Here is a 20,358-nt window from a genome sequence, read left to right on the forward strand (position 1 = left end):
ATGAACTATTGTTGAGTTCAATAAAGGGGAAAGTTTTAGTAATAGGAAAAGCCTCTAGGCTTATTTTCACTAATCTTTAATTTAGAAAAATTGCATAATTCAATGTGTTTGTCTTTTTTCACTAGGAAACACAGAATAAATTCAGTATTCATTGGACTTAACACGAGTCCTTATTCCTCTTGTCTTTTTACTTGATTTTGCTTTTGTCTTGTTTAGTTTCATTTTTAATAATATCAGAATTACACTATATGAGTGAGTGTGTATATATTGAATATGCGTTGTGCCACCAATACTTTATTGTAAAAAAAGTGTCAGTCCTTTTTGTATTTCAAAAGAGTACTATGCCAAGTGCTATTCTCACTTAGTTTGATATATTCCCTACCTGATAGGATTTATAGACAGCAATTATACTTTGATAAACACTGTTGTTGATTCTAATTAGCCACTCAGTGACTCAAAATACTGACCAACATTTTGGAGAAAAGCTTAGAAAATTCTAAATGATTCAAAAATCAGAGACAAAATTTTAAGTCAAAAATTCAAGAATTAAATTTTAAAAATAGTCGGCTAAGCAGTGAGTTAATATTCTCAGTATGCTTGAAAATAAAAATCATTGGTATTATATTCCTACTGAAACAAACCTGGAGGAAAATAAATAAATACACAGTAAAAAGAATTTAGATGAAGCACTGGAAGAATATCCTTATCACTGAGCTAAAGAACATTGGAAATCTTACTTTTTAAGGTTGTTAAAAGTTTAAATATTTCTCATTTGTATGTGATTGACTGAATGTGGGGTTTTTCCTTCCTTTTCCTCTCTTTTCTTTTTCTTTCTTCCCTTCTTTTCTTATCTTTTAATCTTTCTTCTACTTTTTCCCCCCTTTTGGGGGCGGTGTGGTCAACTGCAGGAATAACAGCATGGTGGTGGGAATGATAAGAAATGCAATCTGCTCCTGGCTCCACTACTACCCAGAAGTGTGGGTTTGGGCAAATCACTTAACCTCTCTGTCGTCTAACGGTCTCATCTACAAATAATAATGATAATAATGACAATGAAAAACGTCGAGGATAACAAAGAAATAAACATTCACGAGCACTAGTTACCCGCCCATCATTGCTGTATCCTTGGGGGGGAGGCGGGGCAGGATGGATGAACATAAATTTCTTGAAACTGGTTTTGGGGAGGGTGGATGAAATGGATAGTTGTGGGTTTTCCAAAAAGCACTGTTGCTAGGAGCCAGCGCTCAGCCGAGAGGGAGCGGGTGCTCAGCCACAGACCCTATTCCAGGCCCCATTTCTTCTCCTTCTGCTTCTTGCGCTCAATGTCCAGGTTCCGGGCCTTCCACGTGCGCTTGCGCAGCTAGGTGGGGCGGGAGCCTACACCCTTCCCGTTCATCTCAGGCGGGAGGCACACACAGTCGCTGGGGTCCTTAAAACTGAAGAAGCCACAGCCCGTGGTCTTGCCAGCGCGCTTGTTGCGAGTTCCCTTAGCCTTAAGGAAGCATGGGAGGGGGAAGGGGCTAAAGGTGAGTGCCAGATGTCACCTCCGTTTCATTGCCCAGATCCCCACAGAAGATTCTGAAGTCATCGGCATCCCACTCCAGCAGGCTGGGGTCCTCCCAGCGGCTCGCGGCTGCCGTGCACATGCCGTGCGTCAATTTCTGTGGCTTTCCTTTCTTCTTGTCCTCACCCAGGGGCTCTGGGATCTAGCGTGACAAGGCCAGGGGAGGCAGCAGGGACCAGGCGCTCAGGAATGCGCCGTGGAGGCAGCAGGCCTGGTGCACTACTTCCAGCAGGAGGGCCAGGGGCTCAGGCAAAGCCACAGTCAGGGCCAGTGGTAGGTAGCCAGGGCCCAGAGACCAGGACCAGCTGGGGTGCCTCCTGTCCTCACAGTCACCAGTGAGCTAGCCTCCTCCAGCCCAGCCGCTGCCACCTCCACGGCCTCTTCCTTCTCTTTCAGGATCAACCCCAGGCCGACACCTAGCTCTCAGGGTGCTGCTGGCTCTTCTAGGAGAGCCTCAGAGCAGCCATGGAACCCAGGGAAGGGCCTCAGGGCCCTGAGACATCGCTGGCAGCATTAGAGGTGGTCCAGGCAGAGAAGGGGGCCCACGAGGACCTGGTGAGGGGGCAGCAGGGCCATGGGGTGAGAACCACCTGCTGCAGAGGAAAGAGAAGAATGTGCTCTCTTTAGCACGTGGGGAACTAGGGCTGGATGCAGGAGAGGAGCCCTCTGGTGGGGGAGGCCACAGCTGCTCATGGCAGGAACAGGGTTTCTCCATCCTCTGGACTGTCCAGGGGAATCCAATCACTGGGGCCAAATGCACCTGGGTCCACGAAAGGAGGGTCACCTACCATGGGAGGCACCACTGTGGCCGCAGTGGCTGCCCAGGCCTGGAGAGTCTGTTGGACCTGCTGGTATGTGTTGGCTGCTATCACTGGGTGGGCACAGGAACTACTGGGACCTGCATCGCTTCTACCATGAGGACTGTAGGCACTGTGGGTACGGCAGGCGTAGCAGTTGGGATTCTGGTTACCAGAACCCCAGAAGTTCCTGCTCAAATAGGGTCACCTCTGCCTCCATCTCTTTCAAGCATTCCTTGCTGCTCTTGCCCAGGTGCTGGCACCATGGCCCAGGACCACAGTCCTGCTGCACCTGGGAATCCCGGGGCTGGCCTGCCAGCTGCTGTCATTACTGTGGCAGCATCCTGAATGGGGACCAACCAAAGCAGGCTCTGTTGATAAGTCTTTGATGTTGGCTTTATGTAAGTTGATTTTGATAAAATAATATGAACTTGAGTCTTTTGAGACAATCAACAAATATTCATTGAGCTGTCTTATTGTGAGCAAAATATTGATTGGGCTTATAGATCTGTGAGTCCCAGGCAAGATATCACTTTGATCTACAACTTTTGGAATAATGCTATTTCTATATAATATCATTAAAATGACTAAGTATACCATGTAGTTAAAAAATAAGGTCTTGGAGATAGGATCAAGATGGCGGAGTAGCAGGACGTGCACTCACTCTCTTTTGCAAGAGCACCAGAATTACAACTAACTGCTGAACAATCATCGACAGAAAGACATTGGAACTCACCAAAAAAGACACCCCACATCAGAGACAAAGGAGAAACCGCAGTGAGATGGTAGAAGGGGGGCAATCGCGTTAAAATCAAATCCCATAAATGCTGGGTGACTCACAAACTGGAGAACAGTTATACCGCAGCAGTCCACCCACTAAAGTGAGGGCTGGGAGTCCAGCAATGGGAGGAGGAATCCCCAGAGAATCAGACTTTGAAAGCCAGCGGGATTTGATTGCAGGACCTCCACAGGACTGGGGGAAACAGAGACTCCACTCTTGGAAGGCACACAAAAAAGCATGCTCACCAGGACCCAGGGGGAAGGAGCAGTGACCCCATAGGAGACTGAACTAGACATACCTGCTGGTGTTGGGGGGTTGCCTGCAGAAGTGGGGGGCAGCTGTGGCTCACGGAGGAGACGGGGGCACTGGCAGCAGGGGTTCTGGGAAGTTCTTATTGGCGTGAACCCTCCCAGAGTCCACCATTAGCCCCACCAAAGAGCCTGTGGGCTCCAGTGCTAGGTGGCCTCAGGCCAAATGACCAACAGGGTGGGAACACAGCCCTACCCATTGGCAGACAAGCAAATTAAAGTTTTACTGAGCTCTGCCCACCCAGCCCTACCCACCATTAGTCCCTCCCATCAGGAAGCACCCAGGAGCCTCCTAGATAGCTTCCTCCACAAGAGGGCAGACAGCAGTATCAAGCAGTATCAGCAGTATTTCATCTTTTGGAACTGAAAACCACAGCCACAGAAAGATAGAGAAAATGAAAAAGCAGAGGACTTTGTACCAGATGAAGGGATAGGATAAAACCCCAGAAAAACAACTAAATGAAGAGGAGATAGGCACCCTTATAGAAAAAGAATTCAGAATAATGATGGTGAAGATGATCCAGGACTTTGAAAAAAGACTGGATGCAAAGATTGAAAAGTTTACCAAAGACCTAGAAGGAGTAAAGAGCAAACAAACAGAGATATGCAACACAATAACGGAAATGAAAAATACACTAGAAGGAACCAATAGCAGATTAACTGAGGCAGAAGGGCGAATAAGTGACCTGAAAGACAGAATGGTGAAAATCACTGATGCAGAAAAGAAGAAAGAAGAAAGAATGAAAAGAACTGAAAACAGCCTAAGACACCTCTGGGACAATGTTAAACGCACCAACATTCGCATTATAGGAGTCCCAGAAGGAGAAGAGAGAGAGAAAGGACCTGAGAAAACACTGGAAGAGATTATAGTTGAAAACTTCCCTAACATGGGAAAGGAAATAGCTACCCAAGTGCAGGAAGCACAGAGAGTCCCAGGCAGGATAAACCCAAGGAGAAATATGCCAACACATGTAGTAGTCAAACTGACAAAAATTAAAGACAGAGAAAAGTTATTAAAAGCAACAAGGGAAAAATGACAAATAGCATACAAGGGAACTCCCATCAGGGTAACAGCTGATTTCTCAGCAGAAACTCTGCAAGCCAGAAGGGAGTGGCACGATATATTTCAAGTGATGAAAGGGAAGAACCTACAACCAAGAATACTCTACCCAGCAAGGATCTCATTCACATTCGACAGAGAAATCAAAAGCTTTACGGACAAGCAACAGCTAAGAGAATTCTGCACCACCAAACCAGCCCTACAGCATATGCTAAAGGAACTTCTCTAAGTGGGAAACATAAGAGAAGAAAAGGACCTACAAAAACAACAACAAAACAATTAAGAAAATGGTAATAGGAACATACATATCGATAATTACCTTGAATGTAAATGGACTAAATGCACCAACCAAAAGACACAGACTGGCTGAATGGATACAAAAACAAGACCCATATATATGCTGTCTACAAGAGACCCACTTCAGACCTAGGGACACATACAGACGGAAAGGGAGGGGATGGAAAAAGATATTCCATGCAAATGAAAATCAAAAGAAAGCTGGAGTAGCAATAGTCACATCAGATAAAATAGACTTTAAAATAAAAAATGTTACAAGAAACAAGAAAGGACATGACATAAAGATCAAGGGATCCATCCAAGAAGAGGAGATAACAATTATAAATATATATGCACCCAATATAGGAGCACCTCAATACATAAGGCAAATGCTAACAACTATGAAAGAGGAAATGCAAGGCAGAAATAGAGACACAGATGTAGAGAACAAACGTATGGACACCAAGTGGGGAAAGCATGGCGGATTGGGGGAGAATGAATTAGGAGATTGGGATACCAAATTGTACACTCTAAATATATGTTGTTTATTGTCTGTTAACTGTATCTCAATAAAAGTTCTTAAAAAAAAATAAGGTCTTAAGGCTACTTTGAAACAACTATGTACACATTAATCAATCTTAAAGGACAGAGTTAACTTTTTTGTTTAGCACTTCTTTCAAATTTTTATAAGGTAGTATTATAACATTTTATTTACAATCAAATTTTGCAATAAGCTCTATTCTCTATTTCTCTTGCTGATTTAATGAGATATTTTGCCCACTGACTGCTTTGCTATGATTATATAAAACTAGTGGATGAAACCCTGGGTAGGGCAGATAGCCAAGAAAAATTTTATAAAAACCATTTGAGCATTGGTTACATTTCTGGCCCATACAGAAAATGTATAGATTAGTCCATTTTTAAAGTAGAGGAACAGATTCAAGAAGATACAGCTAAACATACATGAACGTTAAATGCTTGCATCAAAATCCATTAAATTGTTTTGCATCTTAGGATAAATCTGTAATTAATACAAACTTATCAGTTAATCAACAAGCATTTGCTAGGTACCCACCAAGTACTCAGCTCGAGATGTTAGATTCTAAGGGAGGACCAGTAACATAATTTTTTTCCCCAAAGAGTCCTCAAAATATTTATTATTAAACAACTGAAAATCACCTCTGTGCTAGCATATACTTGTCCATGATATTTTTTTCAAATCTTTGGCTGTTCTACTTTGCATATCTTACATGTTGAGTTAAGGGTCCTCCAGTCTGTCAGAAAAGTACAACTATCATATAACTTCCATAATAATATTAAAATTTAAATATCTGAAAGGAAGCAATTGCAAATATGAGTTTCTGAAAAATATTAAAGGAAAAAGATGGAGGACAAATCGATACATCAAAGGGCAAATAATACAGAGGAGAAAGTGAAACTTGGTTCCTAACCTCCACCCCACCCCCACTCTTAATGGGGTTCCTGTGTCAGAGACACCTGAAACCAGGAGCTCTTCTCAAGAGGAACTACATGCCCACATATAGAGATACAAATAATTGTGAAATGCTATTTACAGTTTAACTCTGCCATTAACATAAATGACACTTGTGAAAGGAATCATCTATACAATAGGAGGAAAAAAATCAAACTCAAAATGAAAATGACCTGTTTACATATTCTCAATCCAATTCCCACTCACCTATCTGTAATCTATCTGCACTATGACAGAATTAAGAATGTATTTAGAATGAACTGGCAGATTGGGATTGCCATATATACATTACTAATAAGAAAAAAAAATACCAAATTGTACACTCTAAATATATGCAGTTTGTCTGTTAACTGTATCTCAATAAAAGTTCCTAAAAAAAAGAGAATGTATTTAGTTTTTGTGAAGATGGGAAAAAACAAAGCATGTGTCACTCTGTCAATTTAACTGATCTTACTGTGTCTTTGATGGCCAAAGTTTTCTGATTTAATATGTAAATGAAACTATGGATGACCCAAGAAGAAACTTGTTTTATTAGTGAGTTATTCTCAAATCCTAGAGGCTTTCTTTTTAATTCCCAAATTATGAATATTTAATAAGGATTTGCCAAGTCTTCATCAATTTAAAAATATCTATAATGAGGTTTGAAATTTGGTGACTTATTGATCATTTCATAGGGAAAAGTCTTAGAATAAGAGTGCTTTGAAGATACCACTTTACATAGTCTATTTCTGGGTCTACATTCAACCACAGCAGAGGGCCATCTAGCGCCCCTGGCTGGTAACTCCCTTTTCGGCCACTGGTCTTTCTCCCCTGTCTAGCCCCATCAAATGTTTCTATCATACAATCCCCCAAATATGGAGAATGACATTAAATATGATGGTGAGTTAGCCTGGGAGAAGAAAGAGTTGTGAAAATTCTTCAAAATCTTACCAGGACCAAGAGAGAAGAAAAGATTATGAGAGCGGAGAAATAAATAATGAATGAAAGAGAAGCTTAATGACATGGCTATCATTATTATATTTTATATTTTACATATATTATATCACATTATTATATTTTACAGATGAAGATACTAAAATTCTCAGAAGGAAAGTGATCTGCCTTAAAGATCTTTACCACCAAGAAGAGGAAGAACAAACTTAGATCTGATCTCTAAACTCATGCTTTCAAAAAAGCTAAAATAGTTAAGCTCCACACCAGTGTTTCAAACTGTAGGTCATCGTGCACAAGTATGTCATAAAATCTGTTTAATGGATTGCCCATCAGTGTATTTCAAAACATGAAGGAGAACAAAGAAAAATAAAGTGCACTGTGGATGGCAAGTGTTGATTTTGTTTTGGGTTTTTTTTTGTGTGTGTGAAACTTTACATACGCATACATGTGTACACGCATCTGCGTGTGCTTGTGCATGTGGTGTGTGCCCGTGTGTGTGTGCGCATGCATGCATGCTCCTCTAGATTGCAAAAAAAAAAACTAAGGACATTTGGGCAAGACCCAAGACATGAGAGCATCTTGGGGAAACAAAATGTTGCTTGGACCAAATAAGTAAAAAAGCTGATGCTTACAAAGATCATTGCAAGAGAGGAATGGTTTCTATGATATGTTCATTTGAATTTTATGAACTCAATCATTTTCATTTTAGATGAGTGTTGTGATGCAAATAACATGAATGATATTGGGACAAACAAGCATTCTTCATTTTGAAAATACTGGCAGAATCATGGTTAAACCACATCCACATCTGGAGTTCCAAGAGGCAGTGTGGTATAGTAGAGAGCACACATGTTAGAGTTCCTATCCTGTCTCTCCATTACCAACAATATAATTTAGTTTCTTCCCTAGCAAAAAAGGGGAAGTTTCCACTCTGCCTACTACAGATAGTTATTTAAAACAGAATATAAAGTAATGTATGTTCATGTTATTTGGAATCTCTAAAGTAATATACAAATGTAAGATATTATGATTTCTTGGATAGAGGCAAAAAGTAATAAATTCACACATATTCCTAACCCTCTCTTTCTGTTTTCTATCACAGAGATTTGATTAAAGACAATGAGTTGCATTGAGTATCTCTTCTTTCATGGAAAGAAGATGGCATTCTGGAAGTCTGAAGTCCAAATTGAGTTTCACTGGGCTAAAAAATCATGGTGTCAGCAGGGCCCCTTCCCCTATCTTTAAAGCCCACAGGGGGCTTCCTAGGTGGTGCAGTGGTTAAGAATCCGCCTGCCAATGCAGAGGTCACAGGTTCGATCCCAGCTCCAGGAAGATCCCACATGCTGCGGAGCAACTAAGCCCGTGTGCCAAAAAAATAAAAATAAAAATAAAGCCCACAGAGGAGCATGTGCAAATCACTCCTGAATTGAGTATTTTGGGTCTAACATATAATGTTTACCTGGGCTGGGAAAATTATTAATTCAAACAGCAATGATTATTTTTTAAAGTATTTTGAATTCTAATGAAACCTAAAAAGCAGATGGGAACCTAGTCATCTTGTCAATAATTCAAAGAGCTACTATTTTACTAACGAGTTTTAACTCTCCTAATTTAAATGTCATTTTCACATGGTCTCATTTTTTTGGTTAAATTGATTTTATGAGAAATGATACATAAATTATTTCTTTAGTATTTGACGTGTACTGAAGCAAAACATCTAACAACATGAAGCACAAAGACAGAAAATTGTTTGAGCTACTTATAATAGTCATGGTTTAAGGTGATTTAAACATTGAAAGTCGGCAGCAATTATTTAAATAATAACTAAAACTTATTAGAGTTTATTCTCATGTGTCAGTCTTGGTTCTAAGCTTTTAATTGTATTAACTCATTTAACCCTGAATTGAACATTATGAGTTATGAACTACCTGGTGATTCTACAATTAAAAAAAAGACTATGGGCCCTGCATTATAATTCTATTTCACTTTTTTTAGACATCAATTTCTCATTAACTCTTATTTGTTAGTTCTTAGGATAAAAATATTTCAGCCTCTGATAAAAAGTTAGTAGTTAAGGAGAAAAATTATTTTCTTTAGGCCTTTAGACTTATAATGTCTAAATGCGTCAAAATTAGAGGAATTCCATAATGAATTCTAGACTGTTATAGTATCATGTCTAGGCCAAGCTTAGTTTTAACTGAAGGTAAAAATGGAGGAAAGGGGTTCAGTTTGGTTGATCCCTTAAGTTATTTCCATTAATAAAATTCTTTGGTTCTTAAATAACAAGTAATGAGAGTATAATTTCCAGAAAATATAAAGAAAACATCCACGAGACTAAGTCTTATCTTTGTATATTTATCACTGACTCACTTAATATTTCAATCAACTCATGTTAAAAGTGGGCATTAAAAACATGGATCTTCTCCTTCTGACATATAATCGATCGAGACTGGCAAGCAGGGGAAGGAGTGTGTATCAGAATTAACCAGCAACCTTTTTTTTTTTAATGAAATGAGAAAACTCCCCTAGTGGGGCAGCCTGATGTGGATATGCCTCCAGGGACCACGGGTCAGACTGAAGTGAGAGAGGGAAAGAGTGGCAGAATCTCAAGGGAAGGAAGCAAGAGAAGAGAATGGAACCTAAAAAGGTCCCACACAGCTCATTCCAGTATGTGCCACGTCCTCCTACTTCTAGGGAGGCACAAGAATATTGTCCACAATATTAAACTCATTAAAAACATGGCACAGAAAAACAACAGCAACAACAACAACATGGCACAGAGTTTTAAGTTAATATAGGCTAGAGAAAGCTTAAATTCAATAATTAATAACAATATCAATTATTCACCTAGTTAAACTTTTTTGTACATGTATTATATGCCAATCGTTGTGCTAAGAACCAAGTCTACATCTAAAGGCACCCATAAAAAACTTAGTAATGTTATTAGAGAATTAATAATTAATAATCTCCCCCGTTTTTACAATGTTAATTAAAAATAAGCCAAATTTGGCTTGCTGGGCTCTAAAAGAATATGGGAAGAGTGAGGAGGGAGCCCTCAAACAGCAAAAGTTAGCTTCCAAGTACCACACCATCACTCTGCTTTCCATTGCAATAAAATGATTCCTGCAAATTGCATTTGGTATCAACTTCAGGTTTGTCTGAGATACACAAGCCCGCTTAGTCACTTTATCCTCTGAACAGACACAAAATTTGGTTCTTTTCACACCTGACTGTATTTTGTGTTTCCTGTTAATCTTCCCAACAAGGCTTCTCATGAACAAAAGTCAAACCTATTCAGCTTTGTAACCTCTACGCCTAATACAGTACCTAGCACAATACGAAGGATACTGCAGTAATATTTTTACAATGAATGAGCTAATTGAATAGTATATACCGCGCAGAGGTAAACAGGAGTTTGCTTAACTCATCCAGTCACTGTGCGTTTTGTCAGTAAATGTGGTACGTGCACAGACACGTCAGGTACAACTATGTCCATCTCTAGCCTTTGAAAACACAGTCAGGAAAAGTGCACTCTCTGAGGACAAAGCTGGTTAACAGTAACATGTATAAGAGCAAATCAGACCCTAGAGAAGGATTTAATCTAATGTGGCTTTTCTCATCCTGGAATCCTTTTATGTGCTCTTGAGGATCTCAGAATTCTCTGATAATTTTTTTAATTTGGTATTTTCATTTAAGTGCCAATCTTTAAAAAATTAATAGAAGTATATGCTGAATCATCTGGGTAATCACATTTAATTAAATATCACCAAGTAATTTCTTGTTCTTGTGTTCTTGATTGATTCCAAGGGATCATATTTAGAGGAACATGAATTTTAATGCAGTATTTCTGAAACTGAAGCATACATATGTATTCTCAAGGGTTCCCAAAAAAGTCTCCTTCTCTAAGTAGAAGAAATACTGCCTCAAGAGATGATTTGTAAACATAACCTGATGAACCTTGGGTCTTTCCATCTAGAAAGCAGAACAGACACTTGAGGAGGCAAGACTAGAACCTTGCTAAGTATTAGAAGCTTTACTATGTCCCAGAGAATTACAAATTGTCTGAAAGGAATAATGACAATTTTAACTTTTAATGATGATAATAATAACTTTGAAAGCTGGAAGGAGCAAACTTGTTAGAACTTATCCAGAATTTGTCCATCCAGCTACTCTAGCTTGAGTGAAATCATCCATTGTGGCCAGCCCAACTTTTTGTTAATTAACTTCTTTCCAACTGCAGCTGTCACAGCCATAATTTGGTCTCCTGAATGAGTACGTGCAACACAGTGGGTTTTCTCACGTATCATTTGAGCCCAAAGTAGTCTCCCTTTGAGGTAGAGAAGTATGCTGTGAAGATTACATACAGAAATTAAGTAGCACAGTGATGAGCACCAAGCAGGCATGCAATAGAGTAACTATTATTTGATATCATAGGTATTATTTGCCATTTCAGGAATGGATAATTTGAGACTCAGAATTATTTAAGTGACTGGCTCAATATCTGTGTTTATTCAATTATTCATTTATCGATTATTACTTGGAACCTATTGTGTGCCAATTCTGGATTTTATTCCTCCTAGCAAAGTGCACTTTTCACTAAACAACATTGAAGCTTAAATTCTAGTTTATAAATCATTCTTTGTGACCTGGTTCATATAAGTTAGTAATCATATTTTTTTAAATAAATTTATTTGTTTATTTATTGGCTAAGTTGGGTCTTTGTTGCTGTGCTTGGGCTTTCTCTAGTCACAGTGAGCGGGGGCTACTCTTCGTTGTGGTGCATGTGCTTCTCATTGAGGTGGCTTCTCTTGTTGCGGAGCACAGGCTCTAGGCTCTCGGGCTTCAGTAGTTGTGGCACACAGACTTAGTTGCTCTGCAGCATGTGCGATCTTCCTAGACTAGGGCTCGAACCCGTGTTCCCTGCATTGGCAGGCAGATTTTTAACCACTGCGCCACCAGGGAAGCCCCAGTAATCATATTTAGATTGGTACACACTTCCTGGACCTTTCTTTTTAAACCCCTAAATTTTCCTGGGTTGTTGATGTTCCAGGTTCCCAGTTTATGGGTCTTGCATTCCTTTCTGTGTGTTGCTAAATTGTTAGCTGTGGATGCAAATGGTTAATAAGAATTGAATGTCTCCTTTAAAGACACAAAAATCTCACTAAAAGGAGTCATTAAAAAGGGCTGTAGAGACCATCTCTAGTTTGATGTCTACATTAATGATTTCAAGGGAATTTACATAACAAACCTCTTGATAAACTTCCGGTGGCTGCTTTGGATAAGAAAGTATATTCTCACCTCCCTGGTAAATTGCTTCTTTCTCACGCTACTTCCCTCCTCTATCTCCCATGGGCAATACTGCTGTCTTCCCTCATTCCTTAAGGGAACTATCGCATCACAGGTTCTCCAATAAACCTCTCCCCAAGGGCAGCAGCATCTTTCTCTCACCCCAGCAATGAGTTTGCATACCCACTTGGGTGGCAGGGTTTAATTTCAGCCTGTCCCCACTGCCCCCTCCACCCTGCACAAAGAAGTTTTCTTCTTTTTATTGATGTAGCTTTTTTTTTCTTTGGTGGTGGTGGTGGTGGTTGTAGCAAAGGGAGTGAGGGTGTGGGGAGAGTCAGGGATGACCTTTTCCAGCATGTGCCCTTATGAGCTTTCGTTCATCTGCATTTTGGACTTTTTCATTCTAACCTGAAGACCTATTATTTCTGAGGGAAGGAACTGAAAAGAAACTGAATACAGGACTAAAATCAATTGCTTACATCGTTATACACGTGTACACATACAGGCTCATCAACAGACAGGTAGCCCCTGATCATGCCCGTCTCACCGGACACCACTCTTTCATATGGAGCTGTGGAATTTTCTTTTCTTCTGAATCTGAAGAAGGTACCATCTGAAAATAAGGTTTCCTTTTTCCCTTGCTCCTTATTCCAGAAGAGAAAAGGCCTTGAAAAAACTAGAGATCCTAGGATTTGGGGTTACTCCTTTACAATCATCAAAACACATACACACACATGTAAAAGGAGAAAGAGAAATCTATGAGGGTAGAGAGGAATGGGAAAGGCCTCGGAAATTCTATAGAAGAAAGGAAAAGAAACTGTTTAGAATGTGATCAGCAAAGAAAGAGACTGTTAGACTCTGAGTGGGCAAAATCTCAGCTACTACAAAAGGGCTGGTTGATTTTGAATAGCACAAAGAAAATAACCAAGCAGAAAAACGACGAAGCAAAAATGACATCTATATCTCCCCTCACACACCACCTGTGTTTGGTTGTAGTGTGTATCTGAAGAGCTGTGCTGAATACATGTTTGGATCAAGGTCTACCTCTGGTGACCCTCCACAGCAGAAATCAAGGTGGGACTCCATAAATCTACGGGCTCCTGGCTAGACGCCCTGCTGCTTCTTATCTTTCTCCAGACAACTCTCACAATCTCACCATCACTATCTGGTTGGGACCATATGGACTAAACATCACACCGTGTATCCTGTTTGTGGCAGTCACCAGGTCAAGCCTCATACCCCAAATGCAACCCCTGCATGCTTTGCTATCTCCTTTTCTTTCTTTCTTTCTTTCTTTCTTTATTTTTTTGAGGTAAACCAAGTTCAATCATCTGTATTTATACACATATTCCCGTATTCCCTCCCTCCCTCGACTCCCCCTGCTATCTCCTTTTCTAACTATGTCCCTGATCACTTCCCATGTCCTGAGACTCTTACACAAGGTCCTCTAGAACACATGAATGGGGTTATTAGCAGCATCTCTGTGTCTTAAATCTTTTCTCTGAACTTTCCTTTTAACGTCTCTGTTCTAAATGAAACCCGAAGCTACTGCTCCCCTGAAGTCTACTCAAGGGATAGTATTTATCCCCCACAGCCCCCTTAACCACTGGACTCGGCGGAGCTGTACTCACGCTCCTTGAAACTATTTTTCCTCCTCCTAACTAAACCTCCAGATGCCATCAGCCTGTACCTTTTAGATCCCATCCTTGTCTCTTGAAGATTTTAGCTTCTAGTTCATTGCCCTTTTTCCAACATACATGCAAGCAGTTTTTCCAGAACTTGACTCATTCAGGTTCCTGACTTCGCTACCAATAATTTTTCCTTCTCTGCCCCTCATCTACTCTTTCCATGGTCATTTCCAAAATATAACCTTCCTCCAGGATTTCAACTTCAAGCATCCAATCCACTGACTACCATTTACTCTCCTGCCAATCTACTGACCCAAATCCAACAATCCTTCAGCCCCTGACATCTAAACTCTGTTCACCTTTTCACTGTGTCCATTTCTTTCCTCATTCAGCCTAAACTCCATGCATAATCTTTACAATCACCTTAGTCATTCCTTTCCCTTGTATGCATTCTCAGTTGGCTTCCTTCTCTAGCTGTACTATACATGCTTAGCTGAACCACAATTCCTGGTTACCTTTCTTTCCATCTGATCCCATGACTGAATGTGGCTGCAGAAACACACATACACGTTCACTCATCATAATCCTTAAGTGGGCCCTTAACATTGCCTGGCAATCATACTCCGTTACCCTTAACCACTCTCTCTAACACTCTCCTAGATGATTATTTCACATTTTCTCTCTCTGTAATCTCCAACACCTCCTCTCCCATCTTCACTCTGTGCTGATGACATTCGTTTCACTAAAAAATAGAAGGAATTTTAAAAGAGAACTTCCATTCCACATCCAGCTCGCAGCACCACACCCACACTACTTCTTGCTCTTTCATCCCTAAACCCTTCCTTTTCCTGAACTATCCATGCTCTTAACAAAGGCCAGCTCCCCACTTGTGCACCAGGTCCCCATCCCCTCTCACCTACCCTAGGACACCAGCCAGCAATTCTCCTCTCTCTCATGCATCATTCATGTTTCCCTCCTCTGCTTATTTTTTTTTCCATTGATGAAACAAAAATGCTATAATTTATCTCATATTTTTTTTTAAAAAAAGCCTCTCTTGATCCTACCGCCTCTTCCAGGTACTTCCCCCATTCTCTCCTTCCCATTACAGAAGGAGTCCTTCCAGTAGTATCTGGTCTGCCCATTTACCAACTGAATCAACTTCAGTCAGGCTTTCACCCCACGAGGCAACTGAAAATGCTTTTATCAGGTCATCAGCTACCACTCCTTTATTAAAGCTCTTGTTCCTTTCCTCAGCTTATTTGATCAACAGTGTCTTATAGAGCTGATCATTTCCTCCACCTGAAAATAACTCTTTCACTCAGCTTCCAGGACACCACACTCCAGGTTTTCTTCCCACTTTTCTGGGCACTCCTCCCCATTCTTCTTACTGGCTCCTCCTCATCTTCCTGACCTCCAAGAGTTGGAGTGCCCCAAGGCTCAGCCCTTGGACCTCTTCCATTTTTCATAAATTTTTCACTCACTGTTTTGGCGACCTCGTCCAGTTTCACGGTTTTACAATAACATCTATAACACTGAATGCTCCAAAATATATATCTCTAACTAAAATCTCTCCTCTGAACCCCAGACTCATATATCCAACTACATGCTTAATATCTTGGATATCAAATAGACAAATCAAATTTAACATGCTCACAAGTGACCTTCTGATTAGTCCCTCAAACTTGCTCAAACCACAGTCTTTCCCATCTCAGTTAATGAAACTTTAACCCTCATTATTCTCCTTGCAAACACAATCTTCATCCATGACTGCTCATTTTCCTACTTCACTGCTTGGCAATCATTCACTATTACGCTTAATCACTCTCTCCCACTCTCCTAGATGATTATTTCACACCTTCTCCCTCCTCTCAGGTAATGAATCTTCAACCCTCATTATTCTCCTTGCAACCCCAACCTTCATCCCTAACTCTTCTCTTTTACTCTTAGCCTACATTAAATCCATCCACAAAAATCTAACAGCTCTATCTTCAAAATACATCCAGAATTCAACCACTTCTCACCATCTCTCCTGCCTGCTTGCCTCGAACACCTCATCTCTCACTGAAAGTATTACAAAAGTGTAACACTCCTTTGTAAAGCATGACGTGTAGTACTCCTTCTCTGTAAAGTTTTCCAACAGTGCTCCCTCCTTCCGCCCTTGCTCCCTTTCAGGCGAAGGGCGACTATTCAAACTTAAGTCCGCTCATGTCACTTCTCTGATAAAAACTCTGTAATCACGCCTCTTCTCTCAGAATTAATAGCCTGCATGCTCTCTGGTGCTGCCTTGGGCTCTCCCCTGACCTCCTACTTCTCTTCCCCTCCCTCTTTCTACTCCAGCTACACTGGCCTCAAACTCGCCAGGCATGCTGCCTCCTTGGGGCTTTCTCCCTGTCGGGTCTTCTGAAATGTACTCCCTCCAAACAGCACAGGGCTCTCTTGTTCAACTCCTTCAGGTCTTCTTCTGACCATCCTCCCTCAAGGAACACGCTGCTCCCCTTCCCCCCCTCTCTCCTCCCCTGCTGTATTTTCCTCCCTGTCATTTATTACCATCTCTCTTTCCACACATTTTGCTTTTTTCCTTGGTGACTGTCTCTCTCTTCTCAGGTTGTAGATTATAAGCTCCGTGTGGGCAGGGTTTTGCCTCTCTCTTCACGACACCTAGGTCCGTGCCTGCCACATACTAAACACACAATACACGCTTGAATAAACAGACGAGCAAATGGTAAGCCTGCGTTCAGACTGGCAGAAAGACTGCTGTGATGATAAAATGAGAGGTGACTTAGGGAGGGTTGAGTGGCTGCCTGGGAGTTATGTTCTAACATCCACATCTTTTAGTCATAGAAAGAGAGCATTCAAGAGAATTCTTAGAATATAAATTGTTCTGTTCGATCTGAATCACTTTAGCAGAGTACTTAAGAAGATAAGTCACAGAAATAATTTGCATGAAGCCACCCTTGGCATTTTTTAAATCAAAGAAGAGTTACATTTCAAACATCTTCATAAATCTGTGTAGTTACACATAGAAGCAAAACTTTTTAGAGCTATGGACACGTAGTTGATGAAAAGTCTCTACTGGAATTACTTTACATTGAATGACTTATCAACACTGAAACTAAAAATTCTAAGTGCTCAAAATATTTGGCAAACATTATTCAAATCCAATTTAGTCAGCGCTCCTCAGTATAGAGCAAGCATTGGTATTAATGTATTGAAGAAAATCAGAGAATAATGCAGAATCCAAAAGCAAAAGAGCACACACAGCCAGAACCAGACAGATGCACCACCTTCTGCTTCTTCTAAATGAGGGGTCAAAATAAACTCACAGATATATAACTAGATTATTTGTACAAATATTTGTACCTCATTTTAACTTGTTAGAAAACTATATGTAGTTCATTCCATATTCTATTAATTCTATGAATTCAATTCTCAGCTATTCATTTTTGTTGCCTTTATAAAGTCCCAAGCTAATAGAATTGTTTTTGGCATTTTTAAAGAGATGTCCAGACCAGATGGATCCAAATGGCATTTATAAAAAAGATTTTAGTTCCAAAAAAGATTTTAATTTAAAGTAACCCAGATAAACAGTAACTGTTACCAAATTGCTACTAAATGTGATCTTTCCTATTTGATGACACAGGCTATGATAATACCTTTTATGTTCTGTCCTGCCCATGAGAACCATCATCACCTTTGCTAAAACTTATATTGAAAATCAATATAAAAATATTTGCTAATACTTACTGAATGCTTCCTCTGCTAACCCTGTTTATAATGTTGTAATCTTATGAACAATTACTAAATAAATAAAAAAATAAGTATGAGTTTCAAAAATAGGGAGCAAATGCTAAGATTTATTCTCTTTTCTGAACGTAGAAGAGAGAAAAAGATAACACTACTAGTATAATCTTTTAAGGAAAATGAAAGTTAATATATTTGTAACTATTTGGAAAAGAGAACAATGAAAACTCAAAGTTTTTTTTTTTTTTTAAAGAAGATTGTCTTGTGCCAAATTTACAAATTTTTCTCACATCTTTTAAATGATTAGAAGCCAAATGGTATTTTTCAATTAAATTTCAAAATTCTCATGATAGTTATGAGACCAATTTTATAAAGAAAAAGATTTTCATCCAAATTTCAGTTTAAGGAATCTTAGCACGCCAACACATGCAGTATTTTTGGAAAGCTGGTGCAGCCCAGATTGCCTTTCATTGAGAAATACGACAGGGTACAGAAAGTCCTGGTTTGTACGTTACATGTCATAACTCTCCCCAGAAACTCAGGCTTACAAATAAAATGGAGAATACATTTTCCTTTCTTCTTTCATATGCCATATTAGCTTTGAGCTTTCACATATTTAGAAACGGCAATACTCTGGCTGAAGAGTTGCCTCTTTTGCCCTCCTGGGTGTTTGGAAATTATTTTCTGTTCTATATTTTACTTGAGTTTTAGTAGTAATCCTGGTGGTGGTGCTCTTTGACTTAAAAGTTCCTTTAGCTACATATTATATTGATCTGAGGAAGAATAAAGTCCTTTTTATATTTGCATTGGTAGATTAAAAGTAAGATTCAAACATCTCAGGAAGATGTCCTGCAATAGAAAAGACACACGTGAAAGGCAGATCTGTGTGACCCTGGGGACATCACTTAACCACTTGTGGACTCAGTTTCTGCATTTATAAACTCAGGCGAATGCCTACCTTATAACATTTGTCTCTGCTGATTGATGAAACATCACACATAAAGCCCGCAGCACAAAGCCTGATACATAGTAGCTAATTAGTTAACATTAGTCACTTCATTTCCTTATCTCTATTTAATGTACATAGAGATATGGTAATAATAAAGAACCAACACCAGGGGCTTCCTAGGTGGCGCAGTGGTTAAGAATCCACCTGCTAATGCAGGGGACACAGGTTCGAGCCCTGCTCCAGGAAGATCCCACATGCCGCGGAGCAACTAAGGCCGTGTGCCACAACTATTGAGCCTGCGCTTTAGAGCCCGTGAGCCACAACTATTGAGCCCATGTGCTGCAACTACTGAAGCCCACGTGCCTAGAGCCCGTGCTCCACAACAAGAGAAGCCGCGGCAATGAGGAGCCCTCACACCACAATGAAGAGTAGCTCCCACTCACCACAACTAAAAAGAAAGCCAGTGCACAGCAAAAAAGACCCAACACAGCCAATAAAATAAATTAAAAAAAAAAAAAAAAAAAAAGAACCAACACCAGACAACAACTTTTACTTTCTACCTGGTAAATTCAGGTGACTGAAGAGAATCAATCTCACACTTTGTGTGGAGGTCAATTTTAACTTTTCTAATGTTTGGTGGATCAAACAAGAGTAATTGCAACTAAAATACGTACACCTTAGAAAGTCCTTTCATATTTCATATTTAATTTACATTGCACTCAGTGGTATAAGAGTGAATTTATTATTATTTTCTTATTTTAGAGATTAGAAAAATGTCACTTTCTGAATTGAAATGACTTGGCAAAAGTGGAGATGGAACTTGAATTGCTGGGCTCTAAGTTCTGTGTGGTTTCATGACATTGTGTTGCCTTCTCACAAAAATAAACGTCCTACCCCTTTATAGTCACATGCTAGTGGACAGTCAGCCACCACACGGAAAATATGTTAGGCTGCTAAAAACTTTTCAAGGTAACTCAAGAAGCTAGGTTAATCAATAAAGCAAATAAGAATTGAGTATTTACTGCTGAGAGTTTGTTTTAAAAAAAAAAAAAAAAACAACCCTAAGATCTTATTAAGATTAAGATATTTCTTTTACTTTAGGGTGAAGTGGACTTGTTTTGACTGAGGTTAACTTCATTTTCCTTGGGTTCATCTTTTGGTATCACTTATGATGATTTTACCAAATGAACTAACAGTTCTAACAGTTTCGTTGCCTATTTTCCAGCATATTGTAAATTTAGAATGTTAATGAATTGATATTAAAATTGGGGAAACGTACTTAATATACTTGAAAAAAGTCTAAAATAACATGTTAAGGGACTTCCCTGGTGGTTAAGACTCTGCACTTCCACTGCAGAATTTGATCCCCGGTCAGGGAACTAAGATCCTGCATGCCATGTGGTCCCCCAAATAATTAATTAATTAATATGTTAAAAATTTTAAATATTTCATATTCAATCTTGCAGGCAGTTTTGGAAGAATTTCATATAGGAATTTGGATGTTCTTTCTCTTTTAAAGTAACTAACATATCTAAACTTCAAA

General features: G+C 39.7%; 1 protein-coding gene and 1 pseudogene across 2 annotated transcripts in view; both read right to left on the bottom strand.

Annotated features, from left to right (window-relative positions):
• Positions 1 to 20,358, bottom strand: part of ANK2 (ankyrin 2) — a 235,942-nt gene that overhangs the window by 183,118 nt on the left and 32,466 nt on the right. The window lies entirely within an intron of this gene.
• LOC130835050 (RNA-binding protein 42-like) lies at positions 1,280 to 2,690 on the bottom strand (annotated as a pseudogene).

This window comes from Hippopotamus amphibius, chromosome 13, assembly GCF_030028045.1.
Source record: "Hippopotamus amphibius kiboko isolate mHipAmp2 chromosome 13, mHipAmp2.hap2, whole genome shotgun sequence".
In the NCBI taxonomy this organism is placed as follows: domain Eukaryota; kingdom Metazoa; phylum Chordata; class Mammalia; order Artiodactyla; family Hippopotamidae; genus Hippopotamus; species Hippopotamus amphibius.